This window comes from Ovis aries, chromosome 25 (assembly GCF_016772045.2).
Source record: "Ovis aries strain OAR_USU_Benz2616 breed Rambouillet chromosome 25, ARS-UI_Ramb_v3.0, whole genome shotgun sequence".
In the NCBI taxonomy this organism is placed as follows: domain Eukaryota; kingdom Metazoa; phylum Chordata; class Mammalia; order Artiodactyla; family Bovidae; genus Ovis; species Ovis aries.
The window spans coordinates 31541956-31568742 of NC_056078.1; the positions used below are offsets into that span (position 1 = coordinate 31541956).

Consider the following 26787-nt stretch of genomic DNA (forward strand, 5'->3'; position numbering starts at 1 on the left):
GGGTTTTATTTTCTCATTTATTTTGAGTTGTAGTATTTCTTTATATATTCTGGATCCCAATCCCTTCCAGATATATGATTTACAGATATTTCACTCCAGTCTGTAGGGTGCCTTTTCACACCCTTGATAGTGTCCTTTGTTTCACAAAAGCTTTAAATTTTGGTGAAGTCCAGTTTACCTGTCTTTGCTCTTGTTGCCTTTGGTGTCATAGCCAAGAAATTATTGCCAAATTCAATATTTTAAAGATTCTCCTTAATGTTTTCTTCTAAGAGTTTTATAATTTTAGCTCTTTCTTTACATCTTTGATATATTTTTTGTTAATTTTTGTATGTAACAGTAAGGATCCAATTTCATTCTTTCACATATGAATATCCAGTTTTCCTATAGTCATTTTTTGAAGCAGCTATTTGAAAGGAATTGTCACCCTTGTTGAGAATCAGTTAACCATACATGTGAGGGTTTATTTCAGACCCTCTCTTCTGTTTCATTGCTGAATATGTCTGTTTTTAATGTCAGTACCACACTGGTTGATTATTACTTTTGGTAAACAACTGTATTAGCTGGGTTATATGCTAAGAGTATGTTTAGCTTTGTTTAAAACTTCTAAATTATTTCCAAAGAAGTTGTATCATTTCATACTCTCAACAGCAATGTATGAAAGTTCAGTTATTATATTTATAAGCCAACATTTAGTGTTAACAGTCTTTTAAAATTTTAGCCATTATATTTCAAAGGTAGTATTATAGTATTATAATTTTATTTGCATTTCCCTGATGATTAGAAATTTTGAGCATGTTTTCATGTACTTGTTGGACATTCATAATTCTTCTTTCATGAAATATCTGTTCAAATCTTTTAATTGGCTGTGTGTCTTATTATGATAAAGTTGTAAGAATTCTCTATGTATTCTTGATACAAGTGTTAGTCAGGTATGTGTATTGCAAATATTTTCTCCCAATCAGTCTTGCCTTTTTGATTTCTTAACAGCATCTTTCATACAACTTAAATTTTTTTTCTCATTTTAGAGATAATTTCATACCTACAAAAATTTGCCAAAAAATAGCACAAAGTATTCCATTATTACTTTGTCATTTTCTCCCTTTCAGTTACTTTGAGTGACTTTTTCGTTTCTAGTTTGATAATACAGGAATCTTGATCATTGGCTTCTAAGCTATCTTCTAAATAAAAGCATTTAAAGCAACACATTTCTTGCTAAATACTGTTTTAGCTTCATCCTCACATTTCAACCTGTAATGATTTTAGGTCATTCCTTTAAAAGTGTTTAATAATAGTAGCTATAATTATCCAAGGAAAAACCAGGAGCATATCTGTGTAAAAGGCCTAAAAAAGGAGTAAGCTATTTTAAGAATAAAATAAAAGCAACTGGAAACTCCAGGGAAAATGTAAAACATTTAGAAAATGACATTACTTTGTTCTATATTGAACCACAGTTACATAATCAAAATTATTTAAACAATAATAAAGGTCCTTACAAGTGATACTTTCTTCCACTATTTACTTCTGCTGCTGCTGCTAGGATCCTTTTTTTACTAAGGTGATTACTAAAGTCATTAATGTTCTTCAGGATGCAGTTCAATGCTGATCTTTCTTCATGAACTTATCTTCAATGTGGTGTCTTTGTAAGTCCACTCTTTAAAAAATGTGTATTTATTTATTTGGCTGCACCTTAGTTGCGGCACTCAGATCTTTTATTTTTTTTGTGTGTGTAGTGTTTGGAATGTTTACTTGCAGCATGTGAGGTGTTTTTTTTTCTTTTTCTAGTTGTGGTATACAGGATACTTAGTTACGGCATATGGGATCTAGTTCCCTGATCAGAGATTGAGCCCAGGCTCCCTGCATTGAAATTGCAGAGTCTTAGCCATTGGACCACCAGGGAAGTCCCTGTAGGTCCATTCTTGTTCAGCTTGAGAACATATTTTTTAAATTATACATAGATTATTATATATATTCCACTGATTCTGATAATTTCTTCAGGATTGTCAATTATAGCATCTTACAAATCAATCATTTAATTCAATAAGTAAATAACTTAACTCAATAATAGCACTTTTAACCTTTTTAGCTTACTTGTCTAACTACTGTCTTTTCCCACTATACTATAACTCATTCGGTCATAGAAACAGCATGATTCAGTTCCGGATTTCCAAAACTTAGCCCACCATTAGGCTCATTGTAACTGCTCATGCTTACTAAATGGATTAATCTGAAGAAACTCGATCTGGTTATTATGAGAACATGTTACTTTTTGGCTGTTTCCTCGAGAAAGGAGAAAAAAGAGAAGAGTGAGAGAAGATGTGATTGAAGAGGAAAGGAGAATACTGAACACATTTAATAGATGTCCCCTCTCTAAAGCACTTAAGCAGCAGCAAGCACACCCTTGGAGCATGTCTGATGATATTTCAGAGCCTCTCATCCCAGATCACCTTGCAATCCCAGGTCACAAGGTGGGAGCTGCCAGCAGTCCTGGTATTAAACCACCGCACTGGCTTCCAGTCCTCCTCTAAGTGAGGTGGCTTGCGGTGGACTAGCCTAGGGTAACTATGCCAACTTACAGCTGTCTTGTCCCTGTCTCCCTGCCAAACAGACTTAGATTTCAAGTGAGTAGTTTCACAAGCCTGCAAGGAATGGATATTTATAAAGACAAGTTATGTTGTGGTCATATTCACATAGCATCACCATCAGCTCAGCATCCAGGCAAACCAGTCATATCCTGTGAACAGTTCGCTTTATGGGATGCAGGGAGCTGGGCAGACAGACACATGGGGAAAATAGGGACAAAGGGGTCTGAGCAACTTAACTACAGGGATGCATGCAACCTTTCTTCTTTTCATTAGGGCTTTTCTCAGAGGCACTTGACCTACAGTGGAAGGAGCATGCATCTTAGAATTGATGGATCTTGTTTTGGGTTCAGGGACTGCTACTTACTTTCTTGGTGTCCTTGAGCAAGTACCTTCCTATCTTCCTATCTCTGGGTCTGGTTTCCTTATTTGAACAATGTGAACCTCATAAAAGTATTTTGAGGATTATAAAGAAACAATGGATGTGAGCATTCTTTGAAAAATATAAATTATACTGTGCTTTTTCTTACTGGGATATGCCTCAAGGCCATTCAGCATATTGTGTTCAGCTGTTACATATATAATATTACAGGGAAATATTACCAAACCAGGAAAAATTGCTTGTGTTAATTACCAGTATGGCAGGAAGAAGCTTCCCTAATACTTAGTTTTCTTGTTTGTTAACCCACCAGTCAAACATTATTGAACATATCCTCCCCAGCATAAAAAGGATTTGAGCGTGTACTATTCAGTTATCCAGACAACACTCACCACGTGCTCAGGTGAAAGACACTAGGTTAGCTCCCATGAGTGAACTAGTAAGGAAAAGGAAGAGAATCCACATTCAGAATCAGGTAGTTAGAATATGTCAAGGCTGCATTGGATAAGTGTTATATTTCTAGTAGTTTCTAGAATCACAACACATCGGACATGTATGCCTGTATAATATCTCACTTCCTTCAACTATTACCTAAGGTATGAATTCTGTCGACATTGTATTTTGATAACTAAAAAATATCATACTGCGGGAGATATTCTAAGTATTCAGATATAATTTACGTAGATATAATTGTAAGAAAACTCTTCCTTATATTCACCATCTGGTCCTGTCTTATAGCCATGCAGTTGCTTCCTCTTATACTTGATGGTCACCACTTGGACATTTAAAGATGCCCATCATGCTTCTTCCTGCTTTCTCCACGATGTATTTATATGGCCCCCGGTCCCTTCCCTCTCAATTCTGCTTGGGCTCTTAGGAGCCTGCTTAGTCTTTCCTGTGTCCTACTCAGCATGTCACATTCCACCTGGCCTCAGAATTCCAGAAGTGGTTCTACCAGGGCAGAATAGGATGTGACTATAATCTCCTTGCTGAGAGCCCTCACTGACATTTATAGACATAGAGATACTGGCAAACCCTAAATTTGTTTTCATGTAGTGTATCCCCTTTTCCATGTAAGTATATTCCCTCATTCTGTATTTTTGAAGTTTATTTTTCAGAACAACATTCACAACTTCATAGTTGTATTTACTAAATTGTTTTTTTATATGTTGGCATAAGCTACCTCTAACACAAGTCATCTCCATTATAGTACAGTCCCCGCTAGGACCAGAAAGAGAATGATTCACATAAGCTACCTCTAACACAAGTCATCTCCATTATAGTACAGTCCCCACTAGGATCAGAAAGAGAATGATTCAAAGGTTGATGCACAGTTTATAACTCATGCTTTGCCCCAGAGAGTTTGCCTGGGATTCACTTTTAATCACTTCCCACGGTTCTATTTATGATGTCAGCGTTCTTAGACGTCCTACAGAAGTTCCCAGGACCCATATGATTTATACCACCAAGACTCTGCCATTAAAATTGTGAATAACCCTTTCTTCCAGGAGTCAAAAAACAATTAAAACTTGACATAGGAGTCAGATAGGGATAAAAATTGCAGCTTTATCATTGATATAATTAAATGCAAGTATGTGGAATGGCCCTGGTAAGACTGTACAGCCCTTTTGCCAGTTGGCTGGTGGAGGTGCTCTGTGCTCCTGTAAGCTTCCCTCCCTCCCAGCAACCAGAACGAAATAGGAAATCAGAACCTTGCAGACAGGCAGATGGACAGCGTAGAGAGTACTCAGAGGGGCAGAGCTGCACACACTAGGCTGGGGTGCAGGTTCCCACAGCACGTTAACTCCTCTCTTGAGGTGGGGAGAGGCGCTTCTTCTGAAGAGTGACTGTCTGCATTTTCTCAGCCAAAGAGGAATACTGAGCGAGGGGGAGAAGGGTTCCCTCACATCTCCTTATACTCACACATAGGCGCTGAGTCCCTTTAGTGTCATCAACTGCAGGATGATGGGGCTGGCTTGTATGGGTGCAGGGACCTCTTCCAAGGCGACCTACTTGTCCACACTCAGGCCCAGTGGCCACTCCCCTTTGTCCATGGCCTGTGAGATTTTATCTGCGGGGCTGACAGCCCTGGTGACATCAGCCTGGAAACTGCACACATCTGACCCAGCACATCATTTCATCTCTGTGGAATGTCACACTCTGTGAGGGCCAGTGTTACTTGATGTTGGACACCTGGGCGTGGAGGGAAACATTCTGCTCCACGGCTTTGCTTTTCTCTCCATGAAGTTCCCGTCCTCCCTGTGCCACCCTGGGTGTGAGCCTGGTGGAAAGACCCCTGACTGAGATGGGGAATGTTGCAATTGACAGGCCCTCCATCTGCTCCTTGGGGTCCTTTTAGACTTGCCTGTTTATATTTCTCTCCCTTCCAGATTTCCCTTTTATCCTGGAGACACAGCCCAAAGAGGCTCCTCCACTTTCACTATCACTTGTTATGAGTCCTCTTCTCTCTCCTAGGATCTAATAGTTCTATCTCACGCAAGTTACCTGGAAGCTTTTGCAATCTCCTGTTCCACTCAAGAATTATTAAAGAAGGTAGAATGTCATTTCAGTCTCCCTACTGGAGCTGTGTGTTTCTACTTCTTCACCTTCCAGAAGGTAGCCACTGCCCCATCATACAGACGTGGCTCCTGGGTCCATTTGCTTCTTCGGTGTGGTGATTGAAGAAAAGCTTGGTTGTAGAACTCCATTTGCAATATTTAGAAGATCTGTTTGCATTAATTATCCAAACTTTCCCTATATACCCACCCACCCTCTCTTTTTTATTTTTTTTTAACTAGTAATACCTTTATTCTTTTCAAAATAATTCCATAACCAGTATCTCATTTGGACCTCAAAAGGATCTCATGAGTGAGGCAAATCATGATTCTATCTTTCCATTCTATACTCCAGGACAGAGGCACAAAAAGGTGAAGTCATGAACCCAAGATTTAGGAAAGAGTGGGGGTAAAATCGGGACCATGCACCACATCTGACCCGGAAGTCAGCACACCTTCTACTGAATCTGGGTGTACAGACCTCTCAGGGTATTAGCAGTCACTAGGGCTGCGCGATTGACAAGATCCCCACGAGAAACCAGTCCCATCAGCCCCTAGTGGAATGTCCTGCTTTGAGAAGGCACATCCCCTGAGTAAATGGAAAGAATTATTTATTGTGGGGAAATAAAACAAAACTAAGCCAAATGAAGCATAGAAGGTTTGGGTGACATTTAGGTGGCAAGAGCCAGAGTTTAAGTGAACTGGAAACTGATGGGAGATGAGGCAGTGGAATGACACAGTTTAACTCTTTGAAACCTGTTTAGTGTTTTAATGGCTCAGATGGACTAAAAGAAAAACAGAACACTCATTTAGTCATTAAAGAACCCCGGTACTCTCTGTTAAATCCATTGGGAAAAAATTTGGATGGACCAGAAACAGCAGTTTCTCATTTACATATTTGTCTAAATTATGTTAATGAGAAAAAAGAGTGAATTATAGACACACATCCACACAGAGCTTGCAATACTGTGAAGCTTTGACTTTAATTAAGACCTGTGTTTTTGCCCCTCCATCCTTTATTAAAATGAAAGCATCATTAAAGAGAAGAAAAACAATAGACAGCTAAAACCTCCCACCAAGAAAACTTCTGCTATTTTGGATAGCTCATATGCCAAATTATTCCACTTTAATGGAAAGAAAAAACTAATGCAAAGGAATCCATGTGTACAGATGACTGGAGTGCATCCACCCATCTCCCAAAGCAGCACATTTCCAAAGGGCACAGATAGCCTCCTGCGATGCCTCTTTTGTTTGTTTAATTTCCTCACGATGCATCATCCTCTAAGGAGATGGGCCCAAGTTCTCCCTCTCTCTCACATTGTTTTCAAATCTAGTTACCACTGCATGCATTTCTAAATGACAGAGCGACTGGGTCTAAACCTTGACATGTCCAGCGAAAACCCAAACTGACAGTTGGAAGGGGCAGAAAGAGGAAGGCGCTGCCCATTCTTCCCTCATCCCAAATGTCAGCCCTTCCTTGTCCAGGCTGCCCAGGCAACCCTGATGAAGAAACGAGCAGACACTTGAAAGTTTCTGACAGGTGTCATGGGCGCAGGCACTGAGAAACCAGGAGTGATGGAGCTTGGCGTGACAGTGGCAGAGATACTGAGGCTGGCTCCAGGACATGCAGAGTTTGGTGTCTGTCAGTTCCAATCCTTGTCACGCTCCTACTCCATAATGGTAACTGCAAACAGACAGTGCCAGCGGGAAGTGTTCAGAAAACTTAAAAACATCTTTTCCTGACCAAGTGATGTTGCCAAGCTGCAGTAATGTAGGATCAGCTACCCAAAGTGGGTGCACTCCAACTAAGCGTGTCAGAAGCGGGTGGCAGGGCTGATCATACTGGTGGGTTCACAATTTGCTTGCTGTCTTTCTTTGTACTCTGCCTTGCCCTCCAAAACTAGAGTCACAGTCTCCCATTCCTTTCCACATTTGTGCACGTGATTTTTGTTCTGCCAGCATCTTCCTCCACCAGTAACTTCTGATGACTCTTAATTCCTTGCATATAATGATCTCTGCAACAGATCCTGCTTGATCTAAATATTTGGCAATCCTGCTCTTCTGAACTGGCTGGAGAGTGATTTATAATGAGGGAGGAGGGCCAGCTTCTTGGTAACACCATGCAAATAGTTTCATAAATATTGCTCCATTGCATTACTTTGAAATATTACTTCTTTTAACAATCTGCAAAGTCAAATAATTGTGCTAAATAAAAATCCATGGCTGGGCCTCTCACCCAACCAGACTAACAGGTGGTAACCAAGCTCACCTGGTGGGAGAACCCAACTTGATTAACTCCAGCCCAGAAGTGATGGTTAACTGGCCTTAAGGCATGATGGATGATAGCAGGTGTGTGTATAATCTTTTACCTGGCCTTCCAGCTTTCTAAGAGGGGATGTATTTATTTAATAGTTCTTAACCCAATACATTGGCTTGCGGTTAAGCATTTTCAAATAACATAAGGACTTTATAAGTGCATTTATTTAAATAAAATAATTATTTGACCAAATATTATTTGACAAAAAGTCAGCGGCACATGTAGTCTCTGAGTCTGGTTTCTACCGAAAATTCCACGGGGCCTCAGGCAGAGTGATAAATCAACCATGGTGCGACTGTCTCCCTCTCCAAATGCCAAGAGTCAATGCTGAAGTGGAGAGTTCTGGTGTCACAGTGATCCAAGGTGAGCCTGAAATTTGAGAATGGCAGGGGACCAGGCTAGATATTTTTATCACAAATTGCACTGTGAAGTGTCAAGATGAGTTTAGGCCACAGGTGCTATTATATCTTAGCTTCAGCCAATTTCTGCTCTGGTTTTGTGCTCGGTGACTGGAGGTGACCTTTTTAATAGAATATCTCCTTTCCAGGGGGCCTGCATGAAAACAGTGATGGTGTCAGCTTGTGTCAGGACCCACACGTTCTCCCTATGTACACACCACTCTTAAAATCTCTTCCTTTTCCATCTCTCCAGCTCATGTGTCTGCAGTGTTGACTCCTACATATGTTTTTCTAACCAGTTTTATCTTCCAGCCTCTAATTTTGCATCTCTGTACAGACAATAACCCCTGGAACACGTGTATACTAGGCTGAAGGAACATGCTTACTCCCATCAACCACGTTCTCTGCTGGATTTCCTACTCTGTGGCTCTGCCCCTCTCCTTGGGGCCCTGCCTCCAAACCTTTGAAATCACCTCTTCCTTTGCTCCCTAGAGTCAAGCAGTTATGCAGGCCTGTCAGTTTTCTCATATAAAACCTACATCTGCCCCCCACATTTAGTTTTGAAAGAATGTTTTTTATAATTTGTTTTATAAAATTACACATGTTCATCATGAACTTTTCAAACAATATGTCTAAGCATAAAGAAGAAAGACAAGTAAAACCAATTTTTTTAAATTAAAAATAATATCCAAAATCATATTGTCCATAAATAGCTCATAAAATTAGATAACATTCTTCTAGATTGCTTTCGTGCACATAGATGAATAGACAGATGGATGGATGGAAAGAAATCTTACAAAAACTGTATTGTGATACCCATGTTATTTTGATAAAAACATTAAATGTAATTTTATTTGATTTTGACAGGAAAAAAAGTAAAACAATGAAAATGAAGGGAATTGTTTGACTTTATTTCTTTATGTAAGAGATAAATGCCCGAATTATCTGAAGATGAAAGAAATGAGCTTACAACTTTAAGAGACTTATTCTTAAAATTCCACTTCAATTTTCATCAGTAGTGATCGAATTCACCCTAAGGGAAGTAAAAAGGTCACCCTCTTATACTTCCTGTTGGCTGTTCATCCTCCACCTCCCAAATTTACTTACCAAGACGCATAACATTTGTATTTTGTAATCAAACTGTCCAGAGTTTAATGTCTCAGTTCTTCATTTGAATTACTTGATTGCTCACACTCGCCACCCGTCATTTCTCTGAAGCTTCTCCATTTCTGTGTGTTTGTTTTTATTCCCTCTGCTTAGTGAGATTTGATTGTGCGGTACTTTCATCTAGAAAGAATTTCAGTGCTGCCTGCCTTGTGTTCTTCACTTGCTGAAGTCATACTTTCATTCTTTAGCAAGATGCAGACATTGTACTATTATTTCTGAATTTTGAATACTACGTGCTTATAATGCTACATCATCACCGTTCCTTTTCATTAGCCTGCATTTCATCATGGTGTGATTTTACTCCTAACCCTGCCCCGACCTTTCCCCCCCAAAAGAAAAAGGACTAAACGTGGTTATACACTCAAGTTCTGTCACATTTGAAAATATCTTCAGTTTGTTCCTGTACTCGAATAACAACTTGACTCCTTGCCACATTCTTAAATCTTGGGGCTCCCCCAACACACAATATTTATTGACATCATTCCATTGCCTATTATAGAAATATGAGATATCTTTTTCTTTTTATCCATTCTCAATCATTATTTATTTATTTGTATGTTTTTATCTCAAAGTCAATTTAAAGAATACAGAAAAACACCTAACAAGTTTGGTGTAATAACCAACATCATTTTCAGCAAATTTTAGCATGATGATTATTTACTTTAAATATCTTTACCCTATAAAATAAAACATACAAACTTACGTTGTTGTTGTTAGTCACTAAGTCATGTCTGATTCTTTGAGACCCCATGGATTGTAGCACGCTAGGCTTCCCTGCGGAGAAAGCAGTGGAGCCCCACTCCAGTACTCTTGCCTGGAAAATCCCATGGATGGCGGAGCCTGGTGGGCTGCAGTCCATGGGGTCACGAAGAGTTGGACACGACTGAGTGACTTCACTTTCACTTTTCACTTTCATGCATTGGAGAAGGAAATGGCAACCCACTCCAGTGTTCCTGCCTGGAGAATCCCAGGGACAGGGAGCCTGGTGGGCTGCCATCTATGGGGTTGCATAGAGTCGGACACAATTGAAGTGCCTTAGCAGCAGCAGCAGCAGGCTTCTCTATCCTTCACTATCTCCCAGAGCTTGCTCAAACTCATGTCCATTGAGTCGGTGATGCCATCCAACCATCTCATCCTCTTTTGTTCCCTTCTCCTCCTGCCCTCAATCTTTTCCAGCATCAGGGTCTTTTCCAGTGAGTTGGCTTTTCATATCAGGTGGCCAAAGTACTGGAGCTTCATGTACCTCATCTTAAGTGTTCCTTGCTCATTTTATTTCCCAGTACTCTTCCACAGAGAAATCTCCTGTCCTTAATTTGGTGTTTTGCAAATTCTATACATGTTTTTCCTGGCTTCCCTGGTGGCTCAGACGGTAACGAGTCTGCCTGCAATGCGGGAGACCCAGGTTCGACCCCTGGGTTCGGAAGATCCCCTGGAGAAGGAAATGGCAACCCACTCCAGTAGTCTGGCCTGGAGAATTCCATGGACAGAGGAACCTGTTAGGCTACAGTCCATGTGGTTGCAAAGAGTCGGACATGACTGAGCAATTTCAGAGATACATGTTTTTATAGCATTCTTGGATACATAGTATAATATTTTACAGACTGTTTTAGATTTGTTTAAATGCTATCATACAGAATTTATCGTTCACACCTTGCTTTTCTCCTCCAGCATTACTTTTGCAAGATTTCTCAATGTCAGTACAAATAGTTTAATGATTTTCATATTTTTCCTATTGATGGATATTTAGTTTGTTTCCAGCTTCACTATGAAAAGTATTGCAGTAGCCAATAAAACTTATTCATTTGTAGTCTTTGACATGTGTGAGAATTTCTTTACTATAAGCATTCAGAGGTGAATCTAGGGCCATGTGTGGACTATGTGTGTCTTTAACTTTGACATTGCTAAATAACTAGATAAATTTCATATCACAATCAGGGCTGTATTATACTTCCCAATAATTTACATACTCACAGGCCATTTAAATTGTCATTCCTTCTTTCATATATTCCCATGTAATAGATTTTAATTGATACCTTAATCTTAGTCTCTCTTCCTTCTCTGATGCTCCAGTGGTTAGGACACTATGCTCCCAGTGCAGGAGGTATAGGTTTGTTACCCTGGTCAGGAAGCTCATATCACACACACTGTGTGGTGTGGCAAAAAATTTAAAAAACTAATTTGAAAAGTATTCATCCCTTTTACAATTTTTGAGTACTGACTACCAAAGAGATTGAGCATATTTTCAAATGTTTAATGGCCTTCTTATTTCTTCTTTTATGGTTCAGTTCAGTCACTCAGTCGTGTCCGACTTTTTGTGACCCCATGGACTGCAGCACACCAGGCTTACCTGTCCATCACCAACTCCCAGAGCTTGCTTAAACTCATGTCCATCAAGTTGGTGATGCCATCCAACCATCTCATGAAAGAGGAGAGTGGAAAAGTAGGCTTAAAACTCAATATTCAGAAAATAAAGATCATGGCATCCAGTCCCATCAATCACTTCATGGCGCATAGATGGGGAAACAATGGAAGCAGGGAGAGACTTTATTTTTTGGGGCTCCAAAATCACTGCAGATGGTGACTACAGCCATGAAATTAAAAGACACTTGCTCCTTGGAAGAAAAGTTATGACCAACCTAGACAGCATATTAAAAAGCAGAGACATTTCTTTGCCAAAAAAGGTCCGTCTTTTATGGTAAAGCTTTGCCAGTTTCTCTACTGGCTTGAGTTTTCTCTTATTGATCTTTAAGGGTACTTTATATAAGCTGTTTTCAATTCATTAGCAGTTTTATATGCTGCACATCTTTCCTAATTCCATATTTTGTGTGGTGTCTTCTGTAATAAGAAACATTTTAATGAATTAATGGTTGAATTTATTTTCTTTCTTTGTGATCTATGGTTTTTGTAGGAGAAACCAATGGTACCCTACTCCAGTACTCTTGCCTGGAAAATCCCATGGACGGAGGAGCCTGGTGGGCTGCAGTCCATGGGATCGCAAAGAGTCAAACACAACTGAGCGACTTCACTTCCACTTTTCACTTTCATGCATTGGAGAAGGCAATGGCACCCCAGTCCAGTACTCTTGCCTGGAAAACCCCATGGACGGAGGAGCTTGGTGGGCTGCAGTCCATGGGGTCACGAAGAGTCGAACACGACTGAGCGACTTCACTTTCACTTTTCACTTTCACGCCTTGGAGAAGGAAATGGCAACCCACTCCAGTGTTCTTGCCTGGAGAATCCCAGGGACAGGAGAGCCTGGTGGGCTGCCGTCTCTGGGGTCACACAGAGTCGGACACGACTGAAGCGACTTAGCAGCAGGAGCAGCATGGCTTTTGTATCTTTCTTTAAAATCTTTTTGAATCATGAGGCTGTAAAGTTAATCATGTACATTCTTCTAAAATTTTAAAATTATGCTCTTTTGATAATCACCGCCAACATACTGAATTAATTTATTTTATATACAAATCTGGAGCCATATTCTAAATAATTTAATATTCTGATCTTGTGAGAATTTTCTCTTGATTCCAAAAGTTTTATTTTTTCTTTCTTTTTATTGAACTATAGTTGATTCATACTATTGTGTTAGTTTCAGGTGTACAACAAGGTGATTCATATGTTGCTGTTATTCACTCACTCGGTCGTGCCCATCTCTTTGTGACCCCGTGGACTCCAGCATGCCCGGCTTCCCTATCCTTCACTATCTCCCTGAGTTTGCTCAAACTCATGTCCATTGAGTTGATGATGTCATCCAACTATCTCATCCTCTCTTGCCCCCTTCTCCTCATGCCCTCAATCTTTCCCAGCATCAGGGTCTTTTCCACTGAGTCAGCTTTTTATATCAGAGGGTCAAAGTACTGGAGCTTTAGCTTCAGCATCGGTCCATTCAGTGAATGTTCAGAGTCGATTTCCTGTAAGATTGACTGGTTTGATCTCCTTGCTGTCCAAGGGAAGTCTTCTCCAACACCACAGTTCAAAAGCATATGTATTTATATTCTTTTCAGGTTCTTTTCAACTTTAGGTTATTACAAGATATTGTATATAGTTTTCTGTCCTTGTTGTCTATTTTATATACAGTGGTATATATCTGTTAATTCCATACTCTTAATTTATCCCCCTGTTTCCCCTTTAGTAACCATAAGTTTGTTTTCCATGTCTGTGAGTCTGTTTCTGCTTTGTAAATCAGTTCATTTGCATTATTTTTTAGGTTCCACGTATAAGTGATATCATATAATATTTATCTTTCTCTGTCTGACTTACTTCACCTAGTATAATAATCTCTACATCCATCTATGTTACTGCAAATGGTAATTACATCACTCTTTTTTATGGCTAAGTAATATTCCCTTGTATATATGTACCGCATCTTCTTTCTTTTTTCTTCTTTTTAATATAAATTTATTTATTTTAATTGGAGGCTAATTACTTTACAGTATTCTATTGGTTTTGCCATACATCAACATGAATCTGCCACGGGTGTACACATGTTCCCCATCCTGAACCCCCCTCCCTCCTCCCTCCCAGTACCATCCCTCTGGGTCATCCCAGTGCACCAGCCCCAAGCATCCTGTATCATGCATCGAACCTAGACTGGCGATTTGTTTCATATATGATATTATACATGTTTCAAAGCCATTCTCCCAAATCATCCCACCCTCTTCCTCTCCCACAGAGTCCAAAAGACTGCTCTGTACATCTGCGTCTCTTTTGCTGTCTCACATATACATACCACATCTTCTTCATCCGGTCTTCTGTTGATAAACGTTTAGGTTGCTTCCATGTCTGTAAATAGTGCTGCTGTAAGCATTGGGGTGCATGCATCTTTTCAGAGTTTCCATCTTTTCTTGTCATATGTCCAGGAGTGGAGTTGCTGTAACTTTATTTTTAGTTTTTTAAGTAGCCTCCATACTGTTCTCCATAGGGACTGCACCAATTTACATTCCCATCAACAGTGTATGAGGATTTGCTTTTCTGCACACCCTCTCCAGCATTTATTATGTGAAGACATTTTGACGGTGGTCATTCTGACTAGTGTGAGTTATACATCATTGTAGTTTTCAGTTGCATTTCACTAGTAGCTAGCAATGTTGAGCATCTTTTCATGTACCTATTGGCCATTTGTATGTCTTCTTGGGAGAAATGTCTCTTTAGGACGTCTGCCCATGTATTATTGGATGTTTGTTATTTGATATAGAGTTGTACAAGCTGCTTATATGTTTTGGATATTAAGCCCTTATTAATTGCATCATTTGCAAATATTTTCTCCCAATCTGTGGGTTGTCTTTTCATTCTGTTTATGGTTTCCTTTGCTGTACAAAAGCTTGTGAGTTTGGTTAGGTTCCGTTTGCTTATTTTTGGTTTTGTCTCTTTGGCCTTGGGAGACTCACTATTAGATTTTAATTGCTGAAATGACAACCTAAAGGGATCATAGTCACATAATTAATATCTCAATCATCGTTGCAAGATAGTAAGAAAGATGATGGAATTGTGAAGGTGATTATTATAGACGTAACTTCTTGTCAGACATCTGCCACATTTTTCTCTGATTGGAATTAAGAGTTGTGCATATCGTCTCATAGACCTCTCCTGGTGAATATAACATAGCTAGTTGTTCATCTTCAACTGGGTTTTTTCCCTGACATGTTATTTTACTCCCTGAATGTTGTTTTAAGTTTGGGCTAAAGTATGATCGGCCACTTCTGCCATTAATTGTCAGGTATTAAAACAGAGGAGAATTTTAGGCAATGGTAATTCCAGATTATATGTGCGTACATATATGTGTATGTGTTGCTTTTTTTCTTTTGTCTTGGGAGCCTGATCTAAAAAAGTATTGTTCTAATTCATATCAAAGAATGTTTTGCCTACATTCTCTTCTAGGAGTTTTACGAGGTTATGTCTGTAAACTGCTTTGGGTAGCATGGCTATTTTAACAATATTAATTCTTCCAATCCAAGAGGACAGGATATCTTTCCATTTTTTTAAATCATCTAAAGTTGGAAGACTATGATTTTTATGCTCATATCTTCCAACTGAAAAGTGAGACTAGGCAGATTGGCAGGAGCTAAGAATCAGGTTTTTTTAAATACGGAAAAACAGTGGGAAACATTTTTCTTCCCCCACTAATTCTAGACTCTTTATTCTGTTCCATTTGTTGACTTACCTATTCCTCGGCTAGTTGTTTGAATTACTGTAGATCTATTATTTTCATATAAAATGGGGTAAAACTCGAACCTGTTTTTCAGTAACCTGCTAACTGTTATTTACTCTGACTTTTGTTGGCTTTATATGGTACAAATGTCTTTTCCCACACGGGGACTTGTCTTTTTATCCTCTTAAGTGTGTCTTTGGATGAGTGAATATATTTTTATGAACCCTAATTTTCTAATCCTCTTTCATGGTTACTATTGTCCTTTCCCATTACAACATCTTTGCTGCATCAACATCACAAATATATGTTGATATATATTACCTTCTAGACGCTTTACTGTCTCACTTTTTATATTTAGATCTTTATTCCACCTTGCAAATCAACTATTTTTATGGTGGAAGGTACTGAGCAGATTTTTTTTGTTTTAATGCGTGAATATCCAGTGACCAACATCACTGATTAGAATGACCATTCTGTGATATCATCTTTGACACAAAGTGTCTCCATATGTGTAGGCCTGTTTCTGGATTCACTGTTGTGTTCCACCAATCTATTTGTCTTTCCTTGAACAAGGCCACATTGTCTCAACTAATGCAATTATATAAAGAATCCATATCCATTAAAAAAGTTTTGTACTTCTTTTTTTGTCTTTAACATTATCTTCACTATTCTTGGAGAAGGAAATGGCAACCCACTCTAGTACTCTTGCCTGGAAAATCCCATGGACAGAGGAGCCTGGTGGACTACAGTCCATGGGATCACAAAGAGTTGGACACGACTGAGTGACTTCACTTTCACTATTCTTGGTCCTTTGAGATTCCATCTAAACTTTAAAATCAACTTAAAATTTCTGCAAAAAGCAACCTGCCAAAATTTTGATTAGGATTATACTGAATCTGTATATCTTTTTAGGAAGAAATTATAATCTTTGCCATATTGAGTCTTCAGATCCCTAATGATTATATATCCCTCAATTTATTTTCTTCCTTTAAAATATTTCTACAGATCTGCACTTTTCTTTGTAAATGTCTTCCATTTCTTTTGTTAGATTTATTTCTGTATATTTGATATTTTTATTAAATCATAAATTTAAGTTCTGCATTTAGCAGTACATTCCTATTTTACTGAAAATTTTAAAATATAGAAATTGATGCTTAATTACTAAATGCATTTTTCAGCATCTGTGGAAAGAATCCTAAAATTTATTTCGTAAGTCCATTAATACATTAAGTTATATTTGTTGTTCAGTTGCTAAGTCATGTCCGACTCTTTGTGACCCCATGGACTGCAACACTCTAGGCTTCCCTAGAGCAAACTTCCGTTTCATCCTCTGTCACCCCCTTCTTCTCAGTCTTTCCCACCACCTTTCTCACCATCAGGGTCTTTTCCAATGAGTTGGCTCTTAGCATCAAGGTGGCCAAAGTACTGGAGCTTCAGCTTTACCATCAGTCCTTCCAGTGAATATTCAGGATTGATTTCCTTTAAGATTGACTGGTTTGGTCTCCTTACTGTCCAAGGGACTCTTAAGAGTCTTCTCTACCACCACAGTTCAAAAGCATCAATTCTTTGGCACTCAGCCTTCTTTATGATCCAACTCTCACATCCATACATGACTACTGGGAAAACCATAGCTTTGACTATATTTCTATATTTAACATATTATACCATCTTTGCATTTCTGGAATAAATTCCACATTTTTATATTATGTTATTCTTGTAATATACTTATAAGTTGAGTCTGAAACTATTTACTTTAGAATTATCACTTGATATACATGAGTGAGTTTTTATATGGTTTTCTCTTATTGCATTTTCTTCATTGGATTATGATACCAATGTTATGCTCACTTCATAAGATCAGTTTGGATTTTCCCCTTTATTAATAATTTTAAATAGTTTATAGAGATTAAAAATTTTTTCTTCAAGGTTTTCCTATGAAACTTTCCTTATGAAATCATCTAGAATTGGAAGTTTTTAATAGTGGTGTAGAGGTAAAAGGTAATTAAAAACAAAATGGTAGATATTGAGCCCAAGCTTTGCATATTTACCCAAATACATGTACATTCCATCTGTATTTTTCCATTTATATTTCTACCATGTCAATGGATAGGATTTGATCTTTAGAGTTTTCAATTCATTCTCTTCTAGATATTCTGTGATTTTAGTTTGAATTTTATATTTGACTGCTTATAGGACTTTATCATATTATTGTTTTGTTATTAGTATTTTATAATACTAATTACTGATGTTGCATGATTGTGAGCATAGAACATTTTTGTTACTATTTAGAAATTTATTGGAAGCTTCAAAATAATCTTGTATATGGGTAAGCTTTCCAAATATTGTATTCCTTGAACAAAGGGTATATTCTTTATTTTCAGTGTTGAAGCTAAAAATATGTCAATTAATATACCTTCTAAGGAAAGGTGAATTAAGATCTTAGACTAGTATGTTTCTGTTTATCCATGTAGTTTGCACAGCTGTGATTTATGCTTCTGAATGCATGTAATCATAGTAGTATATTGTACTTAGCCTGATAAAGTGACTTTGTCTTTTTTTTTTTTTTTTAGTTTTTTTTTTTTTTTAAAGAATCAACATTATGTATTGAGGTTGGCCAATCCACTCTCTTTTTATCTTTCTGGTTTATATTTGCCCTTCTTTTTTTTTTTTTTATCCAAATTTTTTGTCTCATGTACCATATATGGAGCAAAGACTGATGTTTTGCTTTTATTTTTCCCTACCAATGTTGATGTACAAATGTGTCATTATGAAAATTTTCTAATGATCAGCAAAGTTGAAAGACTTTTACAGTGAATGGCCTACAAGTTTCACTTTTTAACCCAACCCAAAAGTGTGTCTTAAGAGACAGATTTAGTTCATGTGAAAATATTGATATGTAAGTGCTTTTGGTTTATATTATTCTATAGTTCACTTATTTGTTTATATCACTTAAATTATTTCAATATATATTCTTTTCTCTCCTTTTTGATTTTGTGATTATCTTGATATTTAGGAAGTCTTGTACTTTTGCTAGAGATTACTTTCATATCTGTAACTATATGTGAAAGTCAAAGTCACTCAGTGGTGTCCAACTCTTTGCGACCTCATGGATTATACAGTCCATGGAATTCTCCAGGCCAGAATACTGGAGTGGGTAGCCTTTCCCTTCTCCAGGGGATCTTCCCAACCCAAGGATTGAACCAATGTCTCCCGCATTGCAGGTGGATTCTTTACCAACTGAGACTCAGGGGAAACCCAAGCACACTGGAATGGGTAGCCTATCCCTTTTCCAGGGGATCTTCCAGACCCAGGAATCGAATTGGAATCTCCTGCATTGCAGGTGGATTCTTTACCAACTGAGCTATTAGGGAAGCTTTAACTATATATTATATCCTTAACCATCTTTTTTTTTTTTTGAATTATCTATTATTTTCTGTGATTGTCAGATTTCTGTGTCAACTTGTCTAGGCTATAGTACCCAGTTATTTAATCAAACTCTAGTTTAGGAACTACATTAAAGGTATTCAGCAGATGTGATTAACATCTATTAATCAGTTAACTTTAAGTAAACGATTATCCTTAATAATGTGGGTGGGGCTAATCTAATCAATTGAAAGGTCTTAAGAGCAGGAACTCTGACATTTTCCTGAGGAAGAAGAAATTCACATTGTGGACTGCAGTCTTAGTCCCTATCCAAGAGTTTGTAGCTTGCCTTTGGTGTGGAGTTCTCTGTGTATTACAGCTTGCCTACCCAGCTGTACAATTACAGAAACTAGTTCTCTGCTCTGTGTGTATATACATATATATTTTTTCACTGGTTCTGTTTCTTTGGTAGAAATACAATGTCTAAAGTGGGCAATAAATAAGCTAGCTTTAATTTTTTTCTCTGCTTCCTCTGCTATCTGACTTTATTCAGTCATGTATTCTTCTTATCATTAATGTTTTAATGTTTTAATTTTATTAGAGTATAGTTAAATTACAATTTTGTGTTAGTTTCTGGTATGCAGAAAAGTGATTCAGTGAAACACATATTCATTCTTTTTTATATTCTTTTCTTATGGAGATTATCGGACAATATTGAGTAGAGTTTCCCCGAATATTGAGTAGCTCCTTGTTGGTTATCTATCCTATATATAGTATTGTGTGTGTGTTCATCCCAAGTTCCTGGTTTATCCTTCCGCACCACATTTCCCTTTTGTTAACTGTAGGTTTGTTTCTAATAAGTTTAAGTCTGTTTCTTCCTTGTAGATAAGTTCATTTGTATCTTTTTATTTATTTATTTATTTTTGTTGTTTCTTTATTTTTTAATTTTTTTTATCTTACTTTACAATACTGTATTGGTTTTGCCATACATTGACATGAATCCACCACGGGTGTACATGCGTTCCCAAACATGAACCCCCCTCACACCTCCCTCCCCATAACATCCCTCTGGGTCATCACCATGCACCAGCCCCAAGCATGCTGTATCCTGCATCAGACATAGACTGGCGATTCAATTCTTACATGACAGTATACATGTTACAATGCCATTCTCCCAAATCATCCCACCCTCTCCCTCTCCCTCTGAGTCCAAAAGTCTGCTATACACATCTGTGTCTTTTTTGCTATCTTGCATACAGGGTCATCATTGCCATCTTTCTAAATTCCATATATATGTGTTAGTATACTGTATTGGTGTTTTTCTTTCTGGCTTACTAAACTCTGTATAATCGGCTCCAGTTTCATCCATCTCATCAGAACTGATTCAAATGAATTCCTTTTAATGGCTGAGTAATACTCCATTGTGTATATGTACCACAGCTTTCTTATCCATTCATCTGCTGATGGACATCTAGGTTGTTTCCATGTCCTGGCTATTATAAACAGTGCTGCGATGAAAGTTGGGGTACATGTGTCTCTTTCAATTCTGGTTTCCTTGGTGTGTATGCCCAGCAGTGGGATTGCTGGGTCATAAGGTAGTTCCATTTGCAATTTTTTAAGGAATCTCCACACTGTTCTCCATAGTGGCTGTACTAGTTTGCATTCCCACCAACAGTGTAGGAGGGTTCCCTTTTCTCCACACCCTCTCCAGCATTTATTGCTTGCAGATTTTTGGATCGCAGCCATTCTGACTGGTGTGAAGTGGTACCTCATTGTGGTTTTGATTTGCATTTCTCTAATAATGAGTGATGTTGAGCATCTTTTCATGTGTTTGTTAGCCATCCATATGTCTTCTTTGGAGAAATGTCGATTTAGTTCTTTGGCCCATTTTTTGATTGGGTCGTTTATTTTTCTGGAAGTGAGCTGCATAAGTTGCTTGTATATTTTTGAGATTAGTTGTTTGTCATTTGCTTCATTTGCTATTATTTTCTCCCATTCAGAAGGCTGTCTTTTCACCTTGCTTATATTTTCCTTTGTTGTGCAGAAGCTTTTAATTTTAATTAGATCCCATTTGTTTATTTTTGCTTTTATTACCAGAATTCTGGGAGGTGGATCATAGAGGATCCTGCTGTGATTTATGTCAGAGAATGTTTTGCCTATGTTCTCCTCTAGGAGTTTTATAGTTTCTGGTCTTACATTTAGATCTTTAATCCATTTTGAGTTTATTTTCATGTGCGGTGTTAGAAAGTGATCTAGTTTCATTCTTTTACAAGTGGTTGACCAGTTTTCCCAGCACCACTTGTTAAAGAGATTGTCTTTACTCCATTGTATATTCTTGCCTCCTTTGTCAAAGATAAGGTGTCCTTAGGTGTGTGGATTTATCTCTGGGCTTTCTATTTTGTTCCATTGATCTACATGTCTGTCTTTGTGCCAGTACCATACTGTCTTGATGACTGTGGCTTTGTAGTAGAGCCTGAAGTCAGGCAAGTTGATTCCTCCAGTTCCATTCTTCTTTCTCAAGATTGCTTTGGCTATTCGAGGTTTTTGTATTTCCATACAAATCTTGAGATTATTTGTTCTAGTTCTCTGAAAAATGTGGCTGGTAGCTTGATAGGGATTGCATTGAATTTGTAAATTGCTTTGGGTAGTATACTCATTTTCACTATATTGATTCTTCCGATCCATGAACATGGTATATTTCTCCATCTGTTAGTGTCCTCTTTGATCCCTCAACATAATAAAAGCTATATATGACAAACCCACAGCAAACATTATCCTCAATGGTGAAAAATTGAAAGCATTTCCCCTAAAGTCAGGAACAAGACAAGGGTGTCCACTTTCACCGCTACTATTCAACATAGTTCTGGAAGTTTTAGCCACAGCAATCAGAGCAGAAAAAGAAATAAAAGGAATCCAAATTGGAAAAGAAGAAGTAAAACTTTCACTGTTTACAGATGACATGATCCTCTACATAGAAAACCCTAAAGACCCCACCAGAAAATTACTAGAGCTAATCAATGAATATAGTAAAGTTGCAGGATATAAAATCAACACACAGAAATCCCTTGCATTCCTATACACTAATAATGAGAAAGTAGAAAAAGAAATTAAGGAAACAATTCCATTCACCATTGCAATGAAAAGAATAAAATACTTAGGAATATATCTACCTAAAGAAACTAAAGACCTATATATAGAAAACTATAAAACATTTGTACCTTTTAAAAAATTAGATTCCACATATGGGTGATATTGTATGGTATTTGTCGTTGACTTATTTCGCTTAGTATGATAATCTCTAGGTCCATCCCTGTTGCTCTACATGGTATCATTTCATTGTTTTTTGTGGCTGAGAAATATTCCATTTTTTATTGTACCGCGTCTTCTTTCTCCATTCTTCTATCAGTAGTCATTTAGGTTGCTTCCATGTTTTGGGTATTGGAAATAGTGCTACTGTGAACACTGGATTGCAAGTTTTTCTTTAGGGTTATGGATTCCTCTAGATATATGTCCCTTGAATGGGATTGCTAGATCATATGGCAGTTTTTTAAGGAACCTCCATACTGTTCTCCATAGTGGTTACACCAATTTACATTTTTACCAACAGTGTAGGAGGGTTATCTTTTCTCCATACCCTCTCCAGCATTTGTTGTTTGTAGATCGATGATGGCCATTCTCAGGGGACACCCCATTGTAGTTTTGATTTGCATTTTTCTGATAATTAGTGATGTTGAGCATCTTTTCATGTGCTTTTTGGCCATCTGTTATTGAATTTTCATGTCTGCGTGTTTTTAAGGTTTGGTCTTTGTGTGCATACTTAAGAAAGCTCTCTCCTAAATATAACAAGCTTTGGGGAAAATAGAGTTAGGATCAGACCGTTCAAAATCTAGACCCTTGCCCAATAATCAGGCAGTCAATCAAAGATGTTAAGTTTTTAATAAATAGAGGAATGAACAATAAATACCGTATTAAAAAAAATGCAAGTAGTTTGAGGGGAGGAAGTATGAGCAAGTGTTGCAGCTGTTGATTTCTGGAAGAAGGGCAGCAGTCACGGTGGCTGGGCAGTAATGTGCAGGAAGCCATCAGAGACAGCGCACATGGAAAAGGTGAGCCAAGAAGGGCAATAAGGAGTCGCTGGGCTTTAGGCTCAGTTTTGCACTCCTCTGGAACTTACTGCCATTCCCTTGTGGTTTGAAATTTAACACTCTGATAAATATTTTCATGGATAAATGTGACTTCCTCAATATGCCAGCCTCATCGCTACCAACTTCAAATCAAGCACATATGATCTAATTCATGTAGCAGAAATAGGCCCTGGGAAGAACAGACCATACTTGATTTATGTGCTTTAAATGATATCCTTTGATTTCTAGCTTTTAAAGATCAGCAGGCTTTTCTGTCTCCCATTTTTCCCCCTCATTGCTCAATTGTCATTTGTATAATTTCTGTACTATTGTAGCATGTATTGTTTGTATTCTGTACTGTTATAATTGCCTATCTTATTTGTTTACTTTCAGTCCTAATTTTAGAGTTTAAGCTTTGTTATAGAATCAATGCTTAGCTATTAGATGAAAGAATGAATGTCTTTTGTCCCTCTGTGCCTGTCATGGGCTAAACATTTGTGTCCCTTAAAATTCATATGTTGAGGTCCTAACTTCCATTGCGATGGTATTTAGAGATGGGGCCTTTGAGAGGTAGTTAGGTTTATATGAGGTCATGTGGGTAAGGCTGCCATGGTGGGATTAGTATCCTTATAAGAAGAGGGAGAGAGACCAGGACTCTAGTTCACTCTATGATGTAAGAATACAGTGAAAGGCAGCCATCTGCAAACCAGGAAGAAAGTTATCACCAAGGGCTAAATTTGCCAGCACCTTGATCTTAGGCTTCCCAGCCTCCAGAATTGTGAAAAATAACTGTCTATTGTTTGTGCCACTCAATCTATGTATCCTGTTGTAGCATCTCAATTTGATGAAGTTAGTTACCCTCCCCATTTAATAAAGAATCTACAATAGCCAAGAGAAGGTACTCACCCCAAGCCCACATACACGTATCTATGCCATGTTCTGATCAAACACTCTAGAGTTGTCTGCCCAAACCACCCTGAATTCACTTCCAGGACTTGAAAAGAGCCAATATAAAGATGCATTACCTTTAAAAGAAACAAGAATATAACAGACTGCTGAGGTCCCAAGAGAAACTATAGCAGCTTACAAACAACAGAATGATATATTTAAGGTGCTAAAAAAAAAAAAAAAAACTGCTACCATGTAATTACATTATCATTGTTGTTCATTTGCTAAGTCATGTCCAGCTCTGCAACCCCATGAACTGCAGTACGCCAGGCTTCTTTGTCTTCCACTATGTCTCGGAGTTTGCTGAAATTTATGTTCATTGAATTGGTGATAATATCTAACCATCTCATCCTCTGCCACCACCTTCTTCTTTTGCCTTCAATCTTTCCCAGCATCAGGGTCTGAGAAAGCATCAGCTCCCTCCAACGAGTCAGCTCTTCACATCAGATACTTCACGCCAAAGTATTGGAGCTTCAGATTCAACAGCAGTCCTTCCAATGAACATTCAGGGTTGATCTCCTTTAGGATTGACTGGTTTGATCTTCTTGCAGTCCAAGAAATTCTCAAGAATCTTCTCCAGTAGCACAGTTCAAAAGCATCAGTTCTTCAGTGCTCAGCCTTCTTTATGGTCCAACTTTTATATCCATACATGACTACTAGAAAAACCATAGCTTTGACTATATGGACCTATGTCCAAAAAGTGATATCTCTGCTTTTTAATACACTGTGTAATTCCAAACCAAACAGAAATATCTTTCATAAGTGAAGAGAAAAATAAAGATACTTTCTAGATATACAAAGATTGAGTGAATTTGCTATCTGCAATTCTATGTTAAATAAATACTAAGAGAGCTCTGATAGAAGGGAAATAATCTGATGGCATGTGGCAAACCACACAGTGTCCATGTGGTCAGCTTCATCTTAGCCTGGCTGTCCTGAACCCTCTCCTTACCCTGTGACTGAGCAGTAACCTAACTCACAAGGAATGTGCCTACACCAGATGAGTTCCCCATCAGCTTCTACCTTTGGAATCTGGAAGAATGCCTTTTTCTGTTTCCAATGGCTAAATGGTCATGAGACCCTCGGGGAGAGGGAAAAATCTTTGGTTCCCATCTTGCAGACATGCTTCTCACTTGGTGAAAGTGAAAGTGAAGTCGCTCAGTCGTGTCCAACTCTTTGCGACCCCATGAACTGTAGCCTACCAGGCTTCTCTGTCCATGGGATTCTCTAGGCAAGAATACTGGAGTGGGTTACCATTTCCTTCTCCAGGGGACCTTCCCGATCCAGGGATCGAACCCGGGTCTCCCGCATCGGAGGCAGACGCTTTAACCTCTGAGCCACCAGGAAAGCCCCTACTTGGTAGCCCAATTCTATTTTTAGCTTTAGCCTGTTGTACCCCTTTCAGCTTCTCCAAGGACAGCTGCAAATGCCTTTGGATCACTGTCCCCTCCTCCTGCCCGTGTGTAAGTTCCCCGCAATAAACTTCATAATTATACTTTATGGAGTCGCCTCCTTCATTTTTTAGCCTCAATGTTTCTTCTCAGTTCAGAGGGTATTATTCAATACCTCCACCTCCCAGCAGACGGAATCAAGGATATGTAAGAAGGAATGAAGAACACAAAAGAAAAGGTAAATAATTGGATAAACATAAGGGCAAACTAACTGTACCAAAAAAAAATGTCTTGCAAGGTTACAAATATATACACAAAAGGAAAATGTATGATAGCAATACAGAAAACACCAAAGATACCAAGGAACAAATGGAGGTTAAGTAGTCTAAACTCAAAATTATCCAAGAAGAGGTGCAACTGCTAACTTATGTTGGATTCTAAATAGTGCATTATGTAATATCTAGGATAATCACTAAAAGAATAGAAGAAAAATTCACTTGTAGTAAGCAAGAAAATGAAGAGGAAAAAAATACTAAAAATACTTGGATATTAATTAATTAATTAATTTTGATTAATCAAAAATGTCTAAAGCAAGGAGAGAAAAAGGAACCAAAAGTAGGTGATGCATGAAAAATATCATCAAGAGATGATAGATGTAAATGTAAATACATTAGTAACAATATTACATGTAAATTGCTTGTTGTTGTTCAGTTGCTAAGTTGTGTCTGACTCTTTGCAACCCCATGGACTGCAGCACACCAGGCTTCCCTGTCCTTCACTATTTCCCAGAGTTTGCTCAAACTTGTGGCCATTGAGTTGGTGATGCCATTCAACCATCTCATCCTCTGTTGCCCCCTTCTACTGCTGCCCTCAATCTTTCCCAGCACGAGTCTTTTCCAATAAGTCAGCCCTTCTCATCTGGTGGCCAAAATGTTGGAGCTTCAGCATCAGTGCTTCCAATGAATATTCAGGATTGATTTCCTTTAGGATTGACTGGTTTGATATCCTTGCAGTCCAAGGGACTCTTAAGAATTACATGAATATTTCAATAAAAAGGCAAATACTATTAGACTGGATAAAACCCCAAACCTAATGATATTATGCTTAAAAGGAATAGGACAATTTATAGAGGAGTTGAAAATCAAAAGGATGGGAAAAAAGATATGGAAACATTAGCCCTAAGAAACCTCGTATAATATCATATAATGCATGCAGCATTACTAGGAGGAATTTTATAATGACAAAAACTTAACTGCCTGGAAGATAGAAAAACATTACATTTTTATGAACCTAAAAACTACTTTAAAATATATAAAGCAATAATTGAAAAACTAGAAAAGAGAAAGAAAGAAATCCATAAGTAATATGGGAGATTTAACATACCCCTCTTCTGATAGCACAAGCAGACAAACAATTAATAA

The 26787-nt window shown here is 38.0% G+C and overlaps 1 protein-coding gene and 1 long non-coding RNA gene across 5 annotated transcripts in view; one reads left to right on the forward strand and one right to left on the reverse strand.

The window, feature by feature from the left end:
* LOC114110821 (uncharacterized) overlaps positions 1-5000 on the reverse strand; it is a 74129-nt gene extending 69129 nt beyond the window's left edge. For all 4 annotated transcript variants that reach the window (XR_006058021.2, XR_009598550.1, XR_009598552.1 and 1 more), the window contains exons 1-2: positions 4882-5000; positions 3351-3394 (exon numbers count right to left, since the gene is read on the reverse strand). This is a non-coding gene — a long non-coding RNA (uncharacterized LOC114110821). The remainder of the gene's footprint in view (positions 1-3350; positions 3395-4881) is intronic.
* Positions 1-25475, forward strand: part of LRMDA (leucine rich melanocyte differentiation associated) — a 1186567-nt gene extending 1161092 nt beyond the window's left edge. The window contains exon 8 of the mRNA XM_060406709.1: positions 24368-25475. The gene's annotated coding sequence lies outside the window, so the exon portion shown is untranslated. The remainder of the gene's footprint in view (positions 1-24367) is intronic.
* Positions 25476-26787: the final 1312 nt, after the last annotated feature.